Source organism: Narcine bancroftii, chromosome 2, assembly GCF_036971445.1.
Source record: "Narcine bancroftii isolate sNarBan1 chromosome 2, sNarBan1.hap1, whole genome shotgun sequence".
Classification (NCBI taxonomy): Eukaryota; Metazoa; Chordata; class Chondrichthyes; order Torpediniformes; family Narcinidae; genus Narcine; species Narcine bancroftii.
The window spans coordinates 288,566,485-288,587,486 of record NC_091470.1 but is presented as its reverse complement, the minus strand read 5'-3'; the positions used below and the strand labels follow the sequence as shown (position 1 = coordinate 288,587,486).

At 38.9% G+C, this 21,002-nt stretch overlaps 1 long non-coding RNA gene across 1 annotated transcript in view; it reads left to right on the top strand.

Annotated features, from left to right (window-relative positions):
* The window catches only part of LOC138755383 (uncharacterized), a 55,868-nt gene that overhangs the window by 18,743 nt on the left and 16,123 nt on the right, over positions 1-21,002 (top strand). The window contains exon 2 of the long non-coding RNA XR_011352237.1: positions 18,655-18,763. This is a non-coding gene — a long non-coding RNA (uncharacterized lncRNA). The remainder of the gene's footprint in view (positions 1-18,654; positions 18,764-21,002) is intronic.

Genomic DNA, 21,002 nt, shown 5'->3' with positions numbered 1-21,002 from the left:
AAGAACTTTGGTTGGCAACCATCTTGGAAAACCTTCAAAACAGCTGGATATCTAAAGGTTGCCTTGTAACCTTTCTTCCACAAGAACTCTTTAGTAGGATTGAATTCCCGTTGTTGGAACATAACTTCTTGACTCAAATCCGCATAGAAGAAAACTCGATTACTTTGATTCATCAAGGGTGATTTTCTCTGTTGTGCATTTCTAATAGCCACTCGTAAAATTATTTCTCTGTCGTAATAATTCAAGCAATGAACCAAAACAGGTCTTGGACTTTGACCTGAAATAGGTCTTCTACGCAAGGCTCTGTGAGCACGTTCCAGTATTATACCTTCCGGGAAATGTTCTTGACCCAGCACCTGTGGAATCCATTCAGTAAAAAATTTTCTTGGGTCTGGTCCCTCCATACCTTCCGGCAAACCAATAATCTTTATATTGTTCCATCTGGATTGGTTTTCCAAATAATCAATCTTTTTCACCAAATTTTTATTTTGAGTTTGCAAGTCTTCGACCCTTTTGGTCACATCAAAAACTTGATCCCGTATTTCGTCTATATCTTCTTCACACGAATTAAATTTATCTCTCACTTCAAGCTTAAAAGCTCCAAACTCAGCCATCTGTTGAGAATGTATTTTCACCAAAGTATTAAACCTAGTACCAAGTTCAGTCATAATCTTGCATAATCCCTGCATTGTATAAGATAATTTAGATTCAAGATTCACAAGTCATTCGTTCATAACATTGCCGTCAGATGCTACTGCACATGTGCAAACCTGAGTAACTCTTTGTTCTAAAGGCTGTTTGGCACCCTCTTTAGGGGGCTCTACCGATGTAACATTGATCTCTACATCCGAAAGCTGTACCTCTCTCCTGGGATCCATTTCAGGCTGAGTCTCGATGTTTTTTCTGTAGGTAGGCTCCAAAACTTGAACTTTTAAAAAATGTAGTTTTTTGATGATCTGTTGTCGTTTTTTTTTGCTCTTTTTCACCAATTGTACCGTCAGAAGTTAAATTAACAACACTGAAGTTATCTAAACTTTTAAAGAATGTTAATGGGCATTTCTAGACAAAACAATAAGATAGAGTCAGGAGAGGACTAGAAGGCAAATCTGATCCTTATGCCATTTTGCTATGCCCTCAAATGTCCTCCTTTTCCATAATGATTCAAATTAGTTGAATCTTAACTTTGGGGTTACCAATGTGTAGTGGCTACTACAGTATATGCTACTAAATAAAGGCAAACACACAAAGGTTGTCAACTCAAGACTGGTTTGTTGCAGACAATCACAGACCTTTTATTCCCTGCCTGTTAATGAGCTCGTTAGTGAACAGCTGCTGGTCCTGGTTAAAGTGATGAGCCATTAGCACCCCACACCATTGTGCAGGGGCTTCATCTGATCCACTTGCTGTACTTTGGTGCCCAGCGCTGCTAGCCTGTGCTATGTCAGGTAAGTCTGTGAACTGACAGTGGTGGTTTGCAATACAATATATTATAATTCAATACAGACTTGTAGAATAGAGAAGTTAACTCAGAGGACTAAACAGAAATATTATTAATTGGTGGAGAGGGCTCATGAGGTCTTAGCTTGGCAATTGAAGATGGAACAGGCTTCTAAAACCATTAATGCTATTAAAAGAAATTTTAAAAATTACTTATAAACCTCAATATATAAATGTTTCTTAGATTTTTATGCTAATTTATATACATCTCAATTTAATAATGATGAAATAAAGATAAATATTTTTTTATCTCAAATATATCTTCCTCCTTTAAATTGCCAAGATTGTAAGGAATTGGATTCCCCATTTACCATTAGAGGCTATTAATGCACTTAATTTTATGCAGAATGGTAAGTCTCCATCTGAATTCTATAGGAAATTTAGATTTATTGATGCCTCTATTAATGGAGGTATTGAAACAAGCAAAGGAAATCCATTCTTTAACTGAGTCTTGTTCCAATACAATTATAATAGTAATACCTAAGAAAGATAGAGACCCATTAAAGACTGAATCTTATAGACCAATTTCATTATTAAATATTGATTATAGGATTGTAGCTAAAATTTTAGCAAATAAATTGGCTAAATATTTACCAAATTTAATCCATTTAGATCAGTCTGGATTTGTTAAAAACTCATATTCTGCAGATAATATTGCTAAATTGATTAGATGAAATCTGATTTAGCAATGGTTTAATTATTTGATGCTGAAAAGGTGTTTGATAGATTAGAGTGGAAATTTTTATTTAAGGTGCTAGAAAAATTTAGATATGGATCAGTACTTATTAATTGGATTAAAACTTTTATGTAAAATCCTAAAGTGGTGACAAATGCTAACTAGATTAATTAGACAAGCATGTCCTTTGTTTCTGGCTTTATTTGTTTTAGTGATTGTGACTTTGGCACAATTAATAAGACAAGATGTAACTATTAAAGGGATTATGGTTAATTCTGATGAATTTAAGATTAATTTATTTGCTGATATGATTTATTTGACAGAACCTGGAATTTTTTTTGTGCTCATTACATATGAGATTAAAGGAATATAGTAAAATATCAGGTTATAAGATTAATTGGGATAAAAGTGAAATTATGCTTTTGGTTGAGAGAGATTGTACTCAATGCAAAAAATATTGTTCAATTTAAATGGTGAGATAATAGAATTAAATACTTGGGTATTAAAATTGATAAACATTTAAATAATTTATCCAGGTTGAATTATTTACCATTACTTAATAAAATTAAAGATTTGAATAAATGGAACAATTTACATATAACTTTAATAGGCAGAGTGAATTATATTAAGATGAATATTTTTTTCCAAGATTCAATCTTTTTCAATCCGTTCCTTGTAGTATATCTCAAAAAATTTTAAAGGATTTAAATTTAATAATTAGGACATTTTCATGGGAAGGTAAATTGGCAAGGGTATCTTTAGAGAAATTAATTTGGAAATTTGAAATGAGGAGGTTTGGAGTTTCCACATTTTCAAAATTATTATAAAGCTGCTTAATTGAAATTTATTAATGGAATGTTTGACTTGGATAAATCATTAATATGGACTAATGTAGAATTAGCTGAAATAGTTGAAAAATCTATACTAGAATTTATTTATGTGGAATGCTAAATTATTGATTGGTTATATTGATCCTCCTATATTGAAACATTTAATTGAATTGTAGAACACAATAGATTGAGATAAGTGGGAAAGGTAAGATTTCCCGTAAAACACCATTATATTAAAATAAACTTTTCTCTTTTACTATTAACACTCAATTTTTAAAGTTATGGAGTCAAATGGGGATTAGTGATATAAGATTGTTTCAAAGCTGGTCATTTTATTTATTTTCAACGAATGAAAGAGAAAAATAATTTTTCAATAATACTTTTTTGTTGTTATCATTAAAACTTTTTAATTTATGAATGAGGTCAAAGTTTAAGATGACCTAGACAATGTGAGTTAGAAATTTTGCTTACACAAGGGAATGTTAATAAATTTATTTCAGAAATTTATAAATTGCTTCAAAGGAAAATACCTAAATTAGATATTCATAAATCAAGATTAAAGTGGAAGAATGATTTGGGTAGAATAATAGATCAAGATGAGTGGAGAGTGCTATGTAAGGATAATATGACTAAAATTATTAATGCAAGATATAGATTGGTACAATACAACTTTCTGCATCAATTATATTTAACGCCTCAAAAATTAAAAAGATTTAATTCCTTCAGATTTATGTTTTAGATGTCAAAAAGAAATAGTTTTTCTTTCATTCATTTTGGCAGTATTAAAGGTTTAACTTCATTAGATTCAGTTATTTTTATTAGAAAATATTAAAATGTATAATTTAAAATTAAGATTAACTATGTATCAAATCAAATTTTTACAAATGGCTTTGGCTGTTGCGAGGAAATGTGTAGCTATTATTTGGAAATCTGATATAGATTTAGGGTTGCAAAGATGGTATACTGAAATTAGATCTTTTGTCCCTCTTGGGGAAAATATCATTTTTTTGAAAATATGGAGCCCATATTTGTTTACAACAAGTAGGACTAAAAATCTAAACTCTCAATGACTCGTCAACCGCTTCAGAGGCCATACGAGGGTTCATTCCGGGTTATCTGCAACAACATGGCCACATTCAAGCTGGAGGTCAGGCAAGATGGAGGTCTTCACTACAGACAGGCACACCTGGACCTGGCGCATCAGGTTGAGACACCAGCACCATGCCGAAGAGGCAGGCCACCAAAGGCTGCAGAGACTTTGCCTCCGGGCACCAGGAAAATATGGACAATACTGCCAGGGTTCTGGTGGGTGGGGGTGGGGTCATGTGGCAGCCCGCCAAGGCAGTGATCGATCCATCACTCTAGGCAGCGAGCGCAACTAAGTCCAGCAGCCTGCACAGTGGCACTGGCTCCAGCAAGTGAACCAGCAGGTGAACGGCAAGGGCAGCTTAAAGGGCAGTGACCCCAAAATGGCACTGGCCTTGCTGTGCACCCAACAGACAGGGACAGGGTGTGGGGAAGAAGGGCATTGTTATCCAGGAAAGTACCCGTGCGTGGGAGACCTGCTTTTGTTATGCATGTTGTGACGTCAGCCAAGGGGGAGGGGGGCCATGGCGGGAACAGGGCGTATAAAAGTTGGGCCTGAGCCCTAATAAAATTCAGAGCTTAACCTGACTGCACTATGTATGTGTTACTGTGTGTCTTCTTTCGAGTAGTGCATGGCTACAATATTACATTTTTGGTTTTCTTGTATGAACAATGTCATAAACAGAAAATCTAATGAATTTAACATGACAGATTCTTTAATGCTTTCATGGATCCCTGTCAAACTGTTTAACAAAATCCTTTGAAACATCTTGGGTCATTTTTTAGTTTGATGAAAAATAACTATATGATCAGTTGTTGCTCTTGTTCAGTACATTAGATTACAGTCTTGAGTATTCATGGCTTGTCTCCCCCTGAATCCCAAGAACATAAGAAACAGGAGCAGGAGGAGGCCATCCAGCCTGTTGAGCCTGCTCCGCCATTATGGCTGATGTGGTGATGGGTTCATCTCCACCTAACTCCCTTTTCCCCATCTCCCTTAATTCCCCTACTATGTCTTAAATAAATTTTCTGATGTACCCTCCATAGCTTCAATGGGCTGTGCATTCCATAGATTCACCACCCTCTGGGAAAAGCAGTTGTTCCTCACTTCTGTTCTAAATCTACTCCCCTACATCTTGAGGCTATGTCCCTTAATTCTAATCTCCCCAATGGAAAGTGCCTACCTCTATCATATCTATGCCTTTCATAATATGTTTCTATGATCCCCTCTCATTCTTTTAAATTCCAGCAAATACAGTCCCATACAACTCTATCAAGGAAACAGTAAACCCAGTAGTTTTTAGCTATTCATAACAATTTGTGAAGAAGTGCTGATAATCTCATAGCTGTCATGTCAGGAGTCTATGCTTATTGCTGAAGTTCATGGCGAAGCTTCATTTTTTTCTCTCGTGTGTAAAATTGGCTTTGCATTTTATCTTTGAAGGAATACCTGTGTTCAATTTTACATGATTTCATTTGCAATGGGGAACTATGTATTACCTTGATTTCTGTTATGGAATAGTAGCATAAAAATGGATTGTGTAAGTCATGTAGGAGCTGGTTTGGGGGTTCATTTTGTCTTTCCTTGAGAATAAATGGAAGAAAAAAAAAACTTCCAGCTCTACACTCTAGAAGTTTTCTGTGGTTAGAGAGCAGAGCCTTGCATAGCTGGTTATCAATGAATTACAGCAGCAAGTGCTGTTCTCAGAGCATAACATGGGCAGATATCATGATTAAACAATTTCAAACAATCATTCTTGACTCGCATAAATAATGAATTGCTGAGAAATTGCACATTTGCGAGAGAGGAGAAAAAATGAATGCAAGGTAAAATGAATGCATTGGAGTTGAATGAAGTTTCAAAATCTAGCCTGACTAAAGAACTGAAGAAACTTTGATGTAACAGTCACATGTGAAATATACTTAGATAATCTGTGGAAAAACCTATCCATATCTCCATTGGATCAAATATTAACATAACCAATAAATACTTTTGCAAAGGTGTTAATTAATTAACTCGCACATGTTAAAGTTTATCATTCAGCAATTAACCAGAGTTTAAGGAACAGTCACACAGAACATAATCATAGAGTCATACACACAGAACAGGCTCCTCAGCCTGTCTGTGCCAACACAGTTGGCATTCTAGACCAGATCCATTTGCTTGCATTCAGTCCCTATCCTTCTAAACTCTTTCTCTCCATATATCTGTCCAAATGCCTTTCGAATGTCAAGATTGTGCCCATTTCTAGTTTCCTCTGGGAGCTTATTTAAGATGTGGACTATTCTCTGAGTGGAAAAAAAGTCCACAGATCCCTTTTAAATCTCTCATCTCACCTTAAACCTATGCCTTCTAGTCCTAGAATCAACTAATCTTAGTAAAAGACTGTGAGCATTCACTCTATCCAGGACCCTCGTGATTTATCAATCTTCATAGAATCACCCTCAAACTCCCATACTCCAGGAAGTAAAGATTCAGTATATTCAACTTCCCCTAAATAACTCAAGCCCTCCAGTCCCAAAATCATCCAGGTGATTATGCTCTGCACTCCTTCCAATTCATTGATGTCCTTCCAAGCAAAGTCTGATAATTAGACGGTCTGGTATGGGGACACCAATACCCCTAAGCATAAAGCCTGCAAAAGGTAGTGGACACAGCCCAGGACATCATAGGCAAAACCCTCCCCACCATTGAGAATGTCTACGGGGAAAGCTGCCTTTGGAGAGCAGCAGCAATTATCACCCAGCTCATGCTCTGTTCTCCCTTATGCCATTAGGAAAGAGGTATAGGTGCCACAAGACTCGCACCACCAGGTTCAGACACAGCTGCTACCCCTCCACCATCAGAATCCTCAATAATAAACTCAATCAGGGACTCATTTGAGGACTTTTGCACTTCATTGTTTGTATTTTTTCTTCACTGTATTGCACAGTCATTCGCATTTCTTTATTTGTTTACATGTGTACGTTGTGCACATTTTTTTTTCACTATTGTACCAATAAATGGTAATTCTGCCTCGCCCTCAGGAAAAAGAATCTTGGGGATGTATGTGATATCATGAATGTACTCTGACAATAAATCTGAAATCTTTCCTAAGGTTTAAATGTGTCATCTTTAAGCTTGGTTATAGTACTCTAAATATGGTCTAACCCAGCCATTCTCAACCCTTTTTTCAGTTATGGTGCCCCCTAGGATTTTGCTCAATGTTTATGGGCCCTCTTCCCCGTAAAACAGTCAAGTTTTGGTTTCTTCCATTCTTCTCTCCCACTGTCTGTATAAAAAAAAAAACATTTATGTTACATGAGGTGAAAAGAAAGCAAGGGGTGAGGGCAGAGGATCCCTATTGAGAATGCCAAAGTTTTATATTGCTGCAACATGATTTAGTTGCTCTTATGCTCAAGCAGGCCATGTGTCTTTGCTACCCTATCTACTTGCGTGGTCAGGCCATTTTCAGTGAGCTCTAAACTTAGAACCCCAGATATTTCTGTACATTAAAGCTGTTATAGGTCTTGCCATTAACTGTATATTTTCTGTATACATAACTGCATTTGATTTTATTTCACAAACTACCTGTTTAACCCCTAGTTTATGTCTAGCAGCATTGATGATACCCTTCTGTGTCTGTGTGAAGGAGAAAAAGCTTGGGTCAGGAGTGTGTCACTGTAAAGGGAGGTGAGAACTGAATGTAGTACTCCATAATATTAACTCTAAGCATCCTGAGAAACCTCTTCTGTACCCTTTCCAAAGCCTCCACATTCTTCCTTTATTTGGTGGGAGGGAAAACCAAAAATTACTCACAATTCTCTAAGTGCAACCAAACCAAAGTTTATATAGTTTCAATATGACTTCCTTTCTCAATGCCATGCCCAAAGAAGGCAGGTTTGCCATTACTGGGAGATACATGTGCAAGATTCCACATCAATGAAATTCTTTGTAATATAATGGCAGGCATAATGATTAATTCTGAAGAACAAGAGAAGTTGCAAATATATTGATCAAATGAAAGACTGAACAAACAAAAAAGAGATTCAAGCTACCAAAATTGTACATTTTAGTTTAAAAACCTGAGAAAGACCCATTTTGTAATTCAGTTTCACAATAAGTGAAAAGCAATACTATTATATGACCATTAAAAAAAAGCCAATTCATTTTTTCTTTATGAATTTTTAATTTTAACTTTTTTTATATTTAGACATACAGCACGGTAACAGGCCATTTTGGCCAATTTATACCACATTAAACTACACCCCCATTAGGTTTTGAATAGTGGGAGGAAACCGGAGCTTCCTGAGAAAACCCACGCAGACATGGGAAGAACATATAAACTCCTTACAGACAGAGCCCCAGTCCGGTCCCAATCAATGGTGCTGTAAAGGCATTGTGCTAACTGCTACACCAACTGTGAATGTGGATAGAATGTAAAATTTGAGATGTAAAGTTGAATCTATGTAACATTCTTGGAGTTGGAATACTGAGGAAAGTTTAAGGCCATTAAGGCGATGAAAATGATACAACAAAGAATCACTTGGACGGATGCAATATGGAGGGATAAGAATGATAGCTTTTGAGAAGATACGGCTGCTTTTGTAACAGATCGATGGTGAAGGGAAATTCAAGAATGAGTTAATGGGAAAAATTTTCTGGTAACGGTGAAATAAATTTATACCAGATTAAATGTAAGGGATTTAGAACAGAAGAAGGTGAATTTTATTTTGTATATGCAGAGGATTTGCATCATAAAAGATTGTCCTTGAAATGAGACGACATCCAGAAGAAAATATGTTAGCTTAGTGGTTTGTGATGAAAATAGATGATAACGAAGTGAAAGTATTCTGCATGCAGTGGAAAAAACAGCAAAGTGAACAAGTTGGGTTGAGTAGATTTTTTCTACATTGGAATTGTATTCTGAAGGATTCTACTCAGCATAGTTTTAGTGGGAAGGAGTGGGGGTAATGGATGAGGATAGTACACTGATTTAGCTTCTATGAGCTAACTATTGAATGAGATTTTGAAAACGATTTCACTAATAATTCTGTTAATGGTCCAGGGAGGTGCTTCAGGCCATCAAGTCTATTCTGGGGGAAGAAGTGACATCCAGCCCTTTATCTTCCTGTTTTTGATCTGTAACCTTGAAGGCATGAGGTGCTGGGTTCTCCAGCACTTGTGTGCATTGCAGGTGAAGATGCATCAAGTTTCAGTTCCTTTCAAATGTGACAGGAATTTTTTTCTTCAACTCTTGTTAAGGCAGTCAATTTGAGACCAGAATCTCTTTCTGGGCGAAAATTATTTTTCCTCCACTTCCTCTTAATTCTTGTATCTATCAGAAGTTCGAGCTACTTTGTTTTCCAAAGTGGAAATGTTGATGTTGTTGCCAATCTTGCCTGTAATCAGTGGCTTCAATCAGAATTGTCTTGGCTTAGCTGTTTAAACTTCAGTAATTCTCAATGCCAAATTTTGATATATGAGCTTTACCAAGTTACTGTTGGTTTCAGTAAGAACACAAAATGCTGGAGAAGCTCAGCTGGTCAAACAGTGTCCTTCATGTAGCAAAGGTAGAGATACATAACCAATGTTTTGGCCTTGAGCCCTTCATCAAAGTATGAGAAATTGCCAGCAGGCGTCCGAACAAAAAGGTGGGGTGTGGGGAGGGGGTGGCAAAGACGGGAGATGATGGGTGGAGAAAGGAAGGAGGGGACATCAGCAATGAGGGGGAGGAGGGATGGCTGGCTGGGTAAGGGGAAAGGGAGGAGAAAACTGGAAAGACAGGAAAGGAGAGTAGAAAGAAAAGGTGAGCAAGTTTAGCAGAAAGCAGAGAAGTCCATCTAAATGCCATCTGGCTGGAGAGTGGCCAGACAGAAAATAAGGAGTTGTTCCTCCAATCTACGGGTGGTCAGGGTGGGATAGTACATAGGCTGTGGACAGACATATGAGCCTGGGAGTGAGACTTGGCATTGAAATGGTTAGCTACTGGGAGGTTGTTGTTGCAGATGGAGATGAGGTGCTGAGTGAAGCAATCTCCCAATCTGCAACTGGTCTCTCCAATGTAGAGAAGGCCACAAAGGGAGCACTGGATGCAGTAAGTAAGTCCTGTGGATATAGAAGTGAAGTGTGCTTCATTTGAAAGGCCTGTTTGAGGCCCCAGATCATGGTGAGGGAGGAGGTGTGGGTGCAAATGTTTCACTTCCTGTGGTACAGGGGAAGGTTCGGGGAGTGGGGAATGCGATAGGTGGAAGGGATGAGTGCATGAGGGAATCACAGAGGGAGTGGTCCCTGCAGCAGGCTGAGAGGGGAAGAGATGGAAAAATGTTTGTGGTGGTGGGATCCTGTAGTAAGTGCTGGAAATTTTGGTGGATAATGTGTTAGATGAGGGGGCTAGTAGGAAGGTAGGTGAGAATGAGAGGGATTCTATGTTGAATCTGGGAGCAGAGGGGTCCAGGGCAGATGAGCAGGAAATGGAGGAGATGCGGGTGAGGGCTGAGTTGATAGTGGTGGAGGGGAAACCACGTTTGTGGCAGACATTTCGGAAGATCTGGACTGGAAGACCTCATCTTGGGAACAGATGTGGTGGAGATGGAGAAATTGAGAAAAGGGGATGGAATCCTTGCAGAGGAGAGGGTGTGAGGAAGTATAGTCAAGGTAGTTGTGGGAGTCAGAGGGTTTGCTGTATATGTTGGTGGAAAGCTTGTCTCCTGAGATGGAGACTGAGAGATCCAGAGAAGGTAGAGTGTTATCGGATATGAACCGGGTGAGTTTGAGATCAGGGTGAAAGTTGGCCGCGAAGTGGATGATATTGACAAGCTCATCGCAGGTGCATGAGCTTCCCCGATGTAGTTGTCAATATGCGGGTACCCACTTCCTCCTTTAATTTGGAGGAAGTGAGATGAATTAAAGGAGAAGTTATTTAAAGTGAGAACAAGTTCTGCCAGACAGGAGGGTGGAGGTAGAAGGTAACTGGTCCAGGAAGAAGCAAAGTGCTTTCAGGCTTTTGTATGGGGGAAAGTGGTATAAAGGGATTGGACATCCATCGTGAGTTGAGGTGGTCTGGTTTGGGGAATCTGAAGTCATTGAGGAGATGGAGGGGATGTGAGGTGTTGTGGATGAAGGTGGGGAGGGATTGAACCAGGGGAGAAAGAATAGAGTCAAGGTAAGATGAAATGAGTTTAGTGGGGCAGGAGCAGGCAGAAACAATAGGTCTACCCAGATGGTTGGAGGTAGAAACAGGCAGTGTGGGGTGGGAGACAATGAGGTTGGTGGCTGTGGAGGAGAGGTGACTAGAGGTGATGAGGTTAGAGATGGTGTTGCAGTCAGTAGCTTGATGTGTAGTGGTGGGGTCCTGTGGGAGGGGTCGATAGGAGGTGTCTGAGCTGTTGACTAGCCTCGGCAAGGTATAGAGGTCAGTGCGCCAGACAACAACAGCACAATCTTTGTCTGTGGGTTCACCGCTACAAGAACGTGCATCGCCACAATATCAGTTATTAAATATCATATTACATATGCTAGCCCTGAGTTCTTGGAGTTCAGAAGCCTCATGGCTTGGGGGCAAAACTGTCTCGCAATCTGATCGTGAAGGCCCAAACACTTCGGTACCTCTTCCCAGATGGCAGGAGGGAGAAAAGATTACGGGAGTGTGTGTGGACTCTTTCATGATGTTTATGGCTTTCTGCAAGCAACGGCTGTTATAAATGTTCATCATGGCCAGGAGAGAGGCCCCAATAATCCACTCAGCAGTCTTTACTATCCACTACAGGGACTTGCATTCTGGGATAGTGCAGTTCCCAAACCAGGCAGTGATACAGTTACATTGGATGCTCTCAATGCATCCCCTGTAGAATGTAGTGAAGGTGGAGGGTAGATGCTGTAATTTCCTCAAACTCTGCAGCAAGTAAAGGTGTTGTTGGGCCTCTTTGGCAATGGATCTGGTGTTGGGGGACCAGGAGAGATTCTCCACCTGGTGTTCTTGACTACCTCAACGGTGGAGCTGTCGATGGTCAGCAGAGAGTGATCCCCTCAGGCTCTCCTGAAGTTGACCACCATCTACTTTGCTTTGTTGACATTCAGTTGTTGGTTGTTGTCTCTGCATCAGTCCGTTAATGTTTGCACCTCCTCTCTGTAAGCTGACTCATCGTTCTTGCTGATGAGCCCCACCACAGTCGTGTTGTCTGCGAACTTGATAATGTGCTTAGAACTGTATCTCATTGCACAGTCATGGGTCAGCAGGATAAATAGGGGGACCACCATCTCAGTGTGATGGTGTTGGACATGCTGTTTCTGATCCTGACTGAGTGAGGTCTTCCAGTCAGGAAGTCAAGGATCCATTTACAAAGGAAGGTGTTTAGGCCCAGCAGTTTCAGCTTCCTAATCAGATGCTGTGGTATGATTGTGTTGAATGCTGAGCTGAAGTCTATGAACAGCATTCGCACATATGAGTCTTTATTTTCCAGGTGGATGAAGGCTAGGTGGAGCGTGGTGGCAAATAAAAAATGAGTGAGGATTTGGAAAAAAAATACACTCTGATATTCAGTGATTTGTTTTACAATAAATTCTCTTGGTTTGATCAGTTTATGCCTAGTACAGACCAAGTCTTAATCATTTCCTGTTCAATGTTGAGTTAATTGAGCCAAGTTGGAAAGTTGTAAAAAAAGATCTGTGCTTAATTCCTTGAAGAAGGGCTCAAGCCTGAAATGCTGGTTAAATATGTCTTTACCTCCTATGGATGCTGCAAGACCTACTGAGTTACTCCAGCATTTCTATGTTTTTACTACAATCAGAGTCTGTAGACTTGCATGTTTCACTCAGTCCTTCCATTGGCAGGCAATATTTGCAATTCATATTCACTTCATTGCCTTTGTACAGATAAAATATCTGCTGCCATTGTATACAACTTAGATTTGATTAACAAAAAGCAAATACTGAGTTGTTGCAGATTCTTAGACCACATTACAAACAGTTCTAAAAATAACCACTGAAGGCATCCTGTTTACTGAATTGCCAGCTTCTCACACAACCATCTTATACTACTGTTAGACAAACATCCATTACCAGCATAATATGTAGAAGACATAGCATAGAAACTGGTCAGTCTGATCAACTCCTTTATCTCATTATTTTCACACCACAGCCTTTCATTTCATTTAGGCATTGTTTCTGATTAAATAGGGATAAAAGTCATAGAAAAGGACAGGTCAAAAGTTTGGGAGAGCCATGGTTCTCAAGGGATATTGGAAACTTGGTTCGAAAAAAGAGGGAGTACTACAATAAATATAAGAAACAAGGAAAAAAGGAGATGTTTGGGTACTATATAGAATGTAAAAATCTTAAGAAAGAAATTAGAAAAGCTAAAAGAAGATATGAGGGCTATATCTCAAGTAGGGTGAAAATAAATCCAAAGGGTTTCTAAAAATATGTAAATAGCAAAAGGAAAGTGAGAGATAAAATTGGTCCAATAGAGAATCAGAAAGGACAAATGTGTGTGGAGCCAAAAGAGATGGGGGAGGTCTTGAACAATTTCTTTTCCTCAGTATTTACTGAGGAGAAGGATATTGAACTGTGCAGGGTAAAGGAAGCAAAGGGGGGTAAATATGGAGACTATAGTGATTAAGAAAGAGGTAGTACTGGAGGTTTTGAAACCTATAAAGGTAGATAGGTCTCCAGGTCCTGGCAGGATTTTCCCCAGGACCTTGAGAGAAGTTGGTGAGGAAATAGAGGAGGCTCTGGCAGTGATTTTTCAAATGTCATGAGAGACGGGTATAGTATCGGAGGATTGGTGTGCTACACATGTGGTTCCTTTGCTTAAAAAGGGTTGGAGGAGCAAGCCTAGCAATTATCGGCCTGCAAGTTTGACGTCTGTGGTAGGTAAATTGATGGAAAGTGTTCTTAGAGATAGTATATGGAGGGACAGAGTCTGATCAGGGACACTCAACAAGGATTTGTGTGTGGAAGGTCGTGTTTGACCAATCTTGTTGAATTTTTTGAAGAGGTGACTAGGAATGATGAGGGTAGAGCAATGGATGTTGTCTATGTGGACTTCAGTAAGGCCTTCAATAAGGTTCCGCATGGGAGGTTAATTCGGAAGGCTAGGTCCTTGGGTATTAATTTGGAGATAGTCAAATGGATTCAACAATGGCTGGAAAGAAGGTGCCAGAGTGTAGTAGTAGATAATTGTTTGTCAGGATGGAGGCCGGTGACAAGCGGTGCACCTCAGGGTTCAGTATTGGGACCGTTGCTATTTGTCATATATATTAATGATCTGGAGGATGGGGCAGTAAATTGGATTAGTAAATATGCAGATGATACTAAAATAGGGAGAATTGTGGACGATGAAGAGGATTTTCAAAGATTGCAGAGAGATTTAAACTGCTTAGAGGAGTGGGCAGAAAGATGGCAGCTGTAGTTTAATGCTGATAAGTGTGAGGTGCTTCATTTTGTAAAGAATAATCAAAGCAAGACATGTGGTAAATGGGAGGGCATTGAAAAATGCAGTGGAGCAGAATGATCTAGGAATAACGGTGCATTGTTCCCTGAAGGTAGGAGCGCATGTGGATAGGGTGGTGAAGAAGTCCTCTAGTATTCTTTCCTTTATAAAACAGTACATAGAATATAGGAGTTGGGAAGTAATGATGAAACTGTACAAGGCATTGGTGAGGCCAAATTTAGAGTACTGTATGCATTTCTGGTCACTGATTTATAGGAAGGATATCAACAAGATAGAGAGAGTGCAGAGAAGATTTACAAAAATGTTGTCTGGGTTTCAGCATCTGAAATACAAAGAAAGATTGAGCAAATTAGGTCTTTATTTCTTGGAATGTAGAAGACTGAGAGGGGATTTGATAGAGGTGTTTAAGATAATGAGAGGGATAGATAGAGTTGATGTAGAAAAGCTTTTCCCATTGAGAGTAGGAGAGATGGATACAAGAGGTCATGGGTTGAGAGTTGACTGGCAAAGGTTTAGGAGTAACATACGGGGAATCTCTTTACTCAGAGTGATTATTATGTGGAATGGGCTTCCAGGAAAGGTGGTGGAGGCAGGGTGTCCTCTGTGGTTGGAGCGACGCAAGATGGTGCCGGCGCTACCTCACTGGCATTGATCCAGGACGTCTGCGGGAGCGCTGTGACGTACACGGCCAGTAGTGCGGCTGAGCGCAGGGGGGCCGAGGGACATGAGCCTGAGTGTGTTAGCGTGTCCTTGGGCTTGCTGGTGCACAGTAACGCACCATCTTCAGAGGCCCACTTCCGTGTAGGTGGTGCTGTCAGCATGTGCACAAATACACGCATGTGCGAAACATAGAAGATAGGAGCAGGAGTAGGTCATTTGACCCTTTGAGCCTGCTCTGCCATTCAACGAGATCATGGCTGACCTTAAAGTTCAGTACCCCGTCCCCGCCTTCTCTCCGTAACCTTTAATACCCTTATACTGAAGAAATATATCTAATTCCCTCTTAAATATATTTAATGAACCTGCCTCTACTGCCCTCTGTGGCACTGAATTCCACAGATTCACCACCCTCTGGGTCAAAAAATTCCTCCTCATCTCGGTCCTAAATGGTTTGCCTATTATCCTCAAACCATGGCCCCGGGTTCTGGATTTTCCCATCATTTGAAACATCCCATCTGCATCCATTCTGTCCAGTCCTGCCAGAATTTTATGTCTCTATGAGATCCCCTCTCAATCTTCTAAACTCCAGCGAGTACAATCCCAATTTGCGCAATCTTTCCTCATTCCTGCCATTCCAGGTATCAGCCTGGTGAATCACCTATGCACTCCCTCCATTGCAAGAACATCCTTCCTTAGATAAGATGACCAAAACTGCACACAATACTCCAGGTGGGGTCTCACCAAGGCCCTGTACAGCTGCAGTAAGGTATCCTTGTTCCTATACTCAAACCCTCTTGATATGAAGGCCAACATACCATTTGCCTTTTTAACTGCCTGCTGTACCTGCATGCTCGCCTTCAGAGACTGGTGTACAAGTACCCCTAGGTCTCTCTGCACTTCCTCATCTCTTAATCTATTGCCATTCAAATAGTAATCTGCCCTCCAGTTTGTATTACCAGAGTGGATAACCTCACATTTATCCACATTGTAGTGCATTTGCCATGTATCTGCCCAGTCCCTCAATTTATCCAAATCACACCGGAGCTTCCTGACCCCCTCTTCCGTGCACACAACCCCTCCTAGCTTAGTGTCATCTGCAAATTTGGAGATATTACATCCAATCCCCTCATCCAGATCATTAATGTAAATTGTGAACAGCTGGGGTCCCAGTACAGATCCCTATGGCACCCCACTGGTCATCGCCTGCCACTCAGAAAACGAGCCATTTATCCCAACTCTGTCTTCTACCTGCCAGCCAGTTCTCAATCCACATCAATACTTTGCCCCCAATCCCATGAGCCTTAATTTTGTAAGCCAGTCATTTATGCGGGACCTTATCGAAGGCCTTTTGGGAGTCCAGGTACACCACATCCACTGGCTCTCCCCCATCTATTTTACCTGTCACCATCTCAAAGAATTCCAATAGATTTGTCAAGCATGATTTACCTTTTGTAAATCCATGTTGACTCTGTCCGATCCCTTCTCTGCTAGTCATATGCTCTGCTATTACATCCTTAATGATGGATTCCATCATTTTGCTCACTACTGATGTAAGGGTCACCGCCCTATAATTCCCCACTTTTTCTCTACCCCCCTTTTTAAATAGTGGGGTAACATTAGCTACCCTCCAATCCATGGGTACTGATCCTGAGTCTATCGAGTTCTGGAAAATAATTCTTAAAGCATCTGCTATCTGAATGACCACTTCCTTGAGTACCCTAGGATGTAGATTATCAGGCCCTTGGGATTTATCTGCCTTCAATCCCATAAATTTCCCCAAGACCATGTCCTTAGAGATACTGATTTCTTTCAGTTCCTCCCTTGCATTAGTCTCTGTTTCCCAACATCCTTGGGAGGTTATTTGTATCCTCTCTTGTAAAAACAGAACTAAAGTAAGAATTTAATTGGTCTGCCATTTCCTTATTCCCCATTATATATTCCCCTGATTCCGACTGCAAAGGACCTACTCTGGATTTCACCAATCTTTTCCTCTTGACATATTTATAAAAGCTTTTGCAGTCGGTTTTTATATTTGCCGCAAGCTTACTTTCGTAATTTATTTTTGCTCTCTTGATTAATCCCTTTGTCCTCCTTTGCTGCATCTTGAACTGCTCCCAGTCTTCGGTTGCGGAACTTTTTTGGCCAATTGATATTGCTCTCTCTTTGGACCTAATGCTGTCTCTAATTTCCCTTGTTATCCACAGTTGAGTCACCTTTTTTGGTTTATTTTTATGCCAAACCGGTATAAACGATTTTTGCAATTTCTCCATTAGATCTATGAATGCTTTCCATTGTCTATCCACAGTCAACTCCCCCATAAACACCACCCAATCAATCTTACTCAACTCCCGTCTCATACCATCATAATTCCCTTTATTTAAATTCAGGACCTTAGTCTCGGTTTTAATTTCATCACTCTCCATGTCGAGTGAGAATTCGATATATTGTGATCGCTCATACAACAAGATTGTTGATTAGCCCCTTATCATTGCATAATACCCAATCTAAAATGGCCTGCTCACGAGTTGGTTCCTCGACATATTGGTCTAGATAACCGTCCCATAAACATTCAAGGAATTCCTCCTCCTCAGTATTTTTACTAATTTTGTAAGTTTTACTAATTTAGGAACAGGTCCGGGCTGTGTGGGGGAAGAACGTTGATTATTTGGATGATGAAGACCAAGAATTGTTAATAGCTGCTGCTAATGTTATTGAAGGTAGGCCTAGAACATTAAAGGCATCTTCACCATATAAATCACTAATTTTAATGAGTCCTTCGCCAGGCCCTGATATAATAACAATGTTTGAAGAATTAACAAAACAAAATGATAATATGATGGAGTACAGGTCTAACAGTTTCCATAGTATTGATGAACAGTTGCTGATATTAGAGTCCTTAATGATGGATTCTGATATGTCTGGAGAAATTGCTTCAATGAAATTGGATATCAACAAGTGCCTGCCAGCTGATGATGTGGTTCAAGAGAGAGTGAAGAATGTCGAAGACAGAGTTGATCAAACTGAAGAGTTGATTACTGGATGGCAAGTGGAGAAGAGATTTTTTTGCAGAAAATTGATTCATTGGAGAACCAAAGTCATTGGAATAATATTAAAATAGTGGGTTTTCCAGAGGGTATTGAGGGAGCGAATCCTACAAGATTTTTTAAGATTGGATTCCAGACATGTTGGGGACTGAATATTTTCCAGAATGTTTGGAATTGGATAGAGCACCTTGTGCCTTAAGAAATAAACCTTTTCCAGATCAACCCCCGAGAGCAGTATTGATTAGATGCCTTGGCTATCAGGATCGGGAAATGATTTTGCGTGCGGCAATTCAGCTTTGTTGTGGAAGAAAGGGTATAGATCTGTTTTTTGATATCCAGCAATATTGAATGTGTTCTATGGGCAATTTAAATCATAATTTTTTTTCAAAAGGCACAAAATGCATTAACCTTTGCTAATTATTTGCCAGATTCCAAGTTGACTCAAGACCTTTCTACAAAACCTTTGGTGAGCATAGATAAAGCTGGAAATGGAAAGGGGAGAGGAAGTTGGAAGCTGAACAATTGATGGATTTGAAGGTGGATCCTCAAACTACATCTGAGTCATGAATGGACTATGTATTTTATTACTGTGAAGTCTGATTTGGGGGAGGAGGATGACCCAGTTGTTTCCGAAGTTGTCAGCCATTGGTGGTATTAACCGCACCTGGTTAATAGAGGGGGGGGGGGGGGGGTACTGCGTTAGCAGTTTTTTTGGGGGGGAGGATATCTTTGTTTTAGTTTAGATTTTAGTTTTTTTAGAATTTTAAAAATATATTGAAAAGGAGTTTCGAGCCTTTATTTTGATATTGTATTTTTGGTGTGTGCCTGAACTGTTGTAGTTATTATGTCTAATTTGAATTTTGCAACTTTTAATATTAAGGGTTTGAATAATCTGATAAAAAGAGTATGTGTTGGCTTGTATTAAGAAAATGAAAGTGGACATAGCCTTTTTACAAGAAACTCAGTTGACTGAAAAAGAACATTTAAAATTAAAAAGGGATTGGGTTGGACGAGTTATTGCATCTTCTTTAATTCTAAAGCATGTGGAGTGGCAATCCTAATACATAAAAAAATTGCCTTTTACACTGGAATTAGTTTCTGAGAAGAAGGGTAGGGTATTGATGGTTAATTGTAAGATTTTTTTTCTGAAGCATGGACATTGCTAAATGTTTATGCTCCTAATATAGATAATGAAAAGTTTATTACTGAAGCTATTATGGGACTGAATCAAGCGAATGATAATATATTGGTGGGAGGAGACTAATTGCTGTTTTGGAGCCTTTGTTGGATAAATCTCCAAAGTCTGTAAGAAAATCTAAGATGGCGGAATGTTTGGTGGAGATTATGAAAGATTTAAATTTGGTAGAAATTTGGAGAGGATTAAATCTGACAGGAAAAGATTTGAGTCTTTTTCTAGTATTGATTTTTAATAAAATGTCTGCTCAATTACAAGGGAGAGTAATTAATGCAGATTATAAAAGTGGAATGTTGTTGGATCATTCCCTTTTATTAATGTCATGTACTAGTGCTGGAATGGTACAAACTAGATATAGTTGGAGATTCAATATAGCATTGTTGAAACAACTTGAATTTGTTACTTTTATTAGAGATCAAATTAATTTGTTTGTACAATTGAATGAGAACTCAGTGCAAAGTAAATTTATATTATGGGATGCATTGAAAGCATATTTAAGAGGTCAAATTATTAGTTACACAACTAAACTTAAGAAGAAATATCTGGCAGATAGTTATAAACTTGAGGAGGAGATTAAAGAATTGGAGAAAGACTTGCAGAGAAATTTGACAGAAGATAAAAAGATACAATTATCTAATTTGAAAATGAATTATAATACCTTACAGACATATCATTATGAGAAATTAATTCAAAGATCTAAGCAATGATATTATGAGTGGGGAGAAAGAGCTCACAAAGTATTAGCTTGGCAGTTGAAAACAGAACAAGTTTCTTGTACAGTAAATGTGGTTAAAAAGAAGTACAAGGGTTACTTATAAACCTCAGGAAATTAATGATGAATTTCATTCTTTTTATCAGGATTTATACAAGTCAGAGATTGAACAAGATGTTGATCGAGTAGAATAATTTTTGGCTGGGTTAGATCTTCCATTTTTAAATGATTTAGAAGTTCAGGAGTTAGATTCCCCATTCACTGATTTGGAAATTAGAGGAATTACAAACTATGCCTAATGGAAAATCACCTGAAGAAGATGGTTTTATGTTAGAATTTTTTAAGGAATTCTATGATTTATTACTTCCGATATTTCTACAGGTATTAACACAGGCCTCTAAAACATCCTCCCTTCCGGAATCTTTTTCTAGAGCTTTGATTACAGTTATTCCAAAAAAAGATAAAGATCAGTTTAAAGTAGCGTCATATAGATCAATCTCTTTGTTAAATGTAGATTTTAAAATTGTGGCTAAAATGTTTGCAAATAGGATAGCAAAATATCTACCAAAGTTGATTCATGTAGACCCAGCAGGTTTTATTAAAAATTGTTATTCAGCTGATAATATTGATAAATTAGTTACATTAATTAATGCATCTAAAAATCAACATAATTTTATTGGTTGGGTAAAAGCCTTGTATAATAATGCTTCAGCTCGAGTAGTGACAAATGGATCAATTTAATCTTCATTTAATTTATCAAGATCAACTAGACAGGGTTGCCCATTATCTCCAGATTTATTTGCTTTGGTGATTGAACCTTTGGCTCAATCTATTAGACAGAATATTAATATTAGAGGTATAAAAGTAGG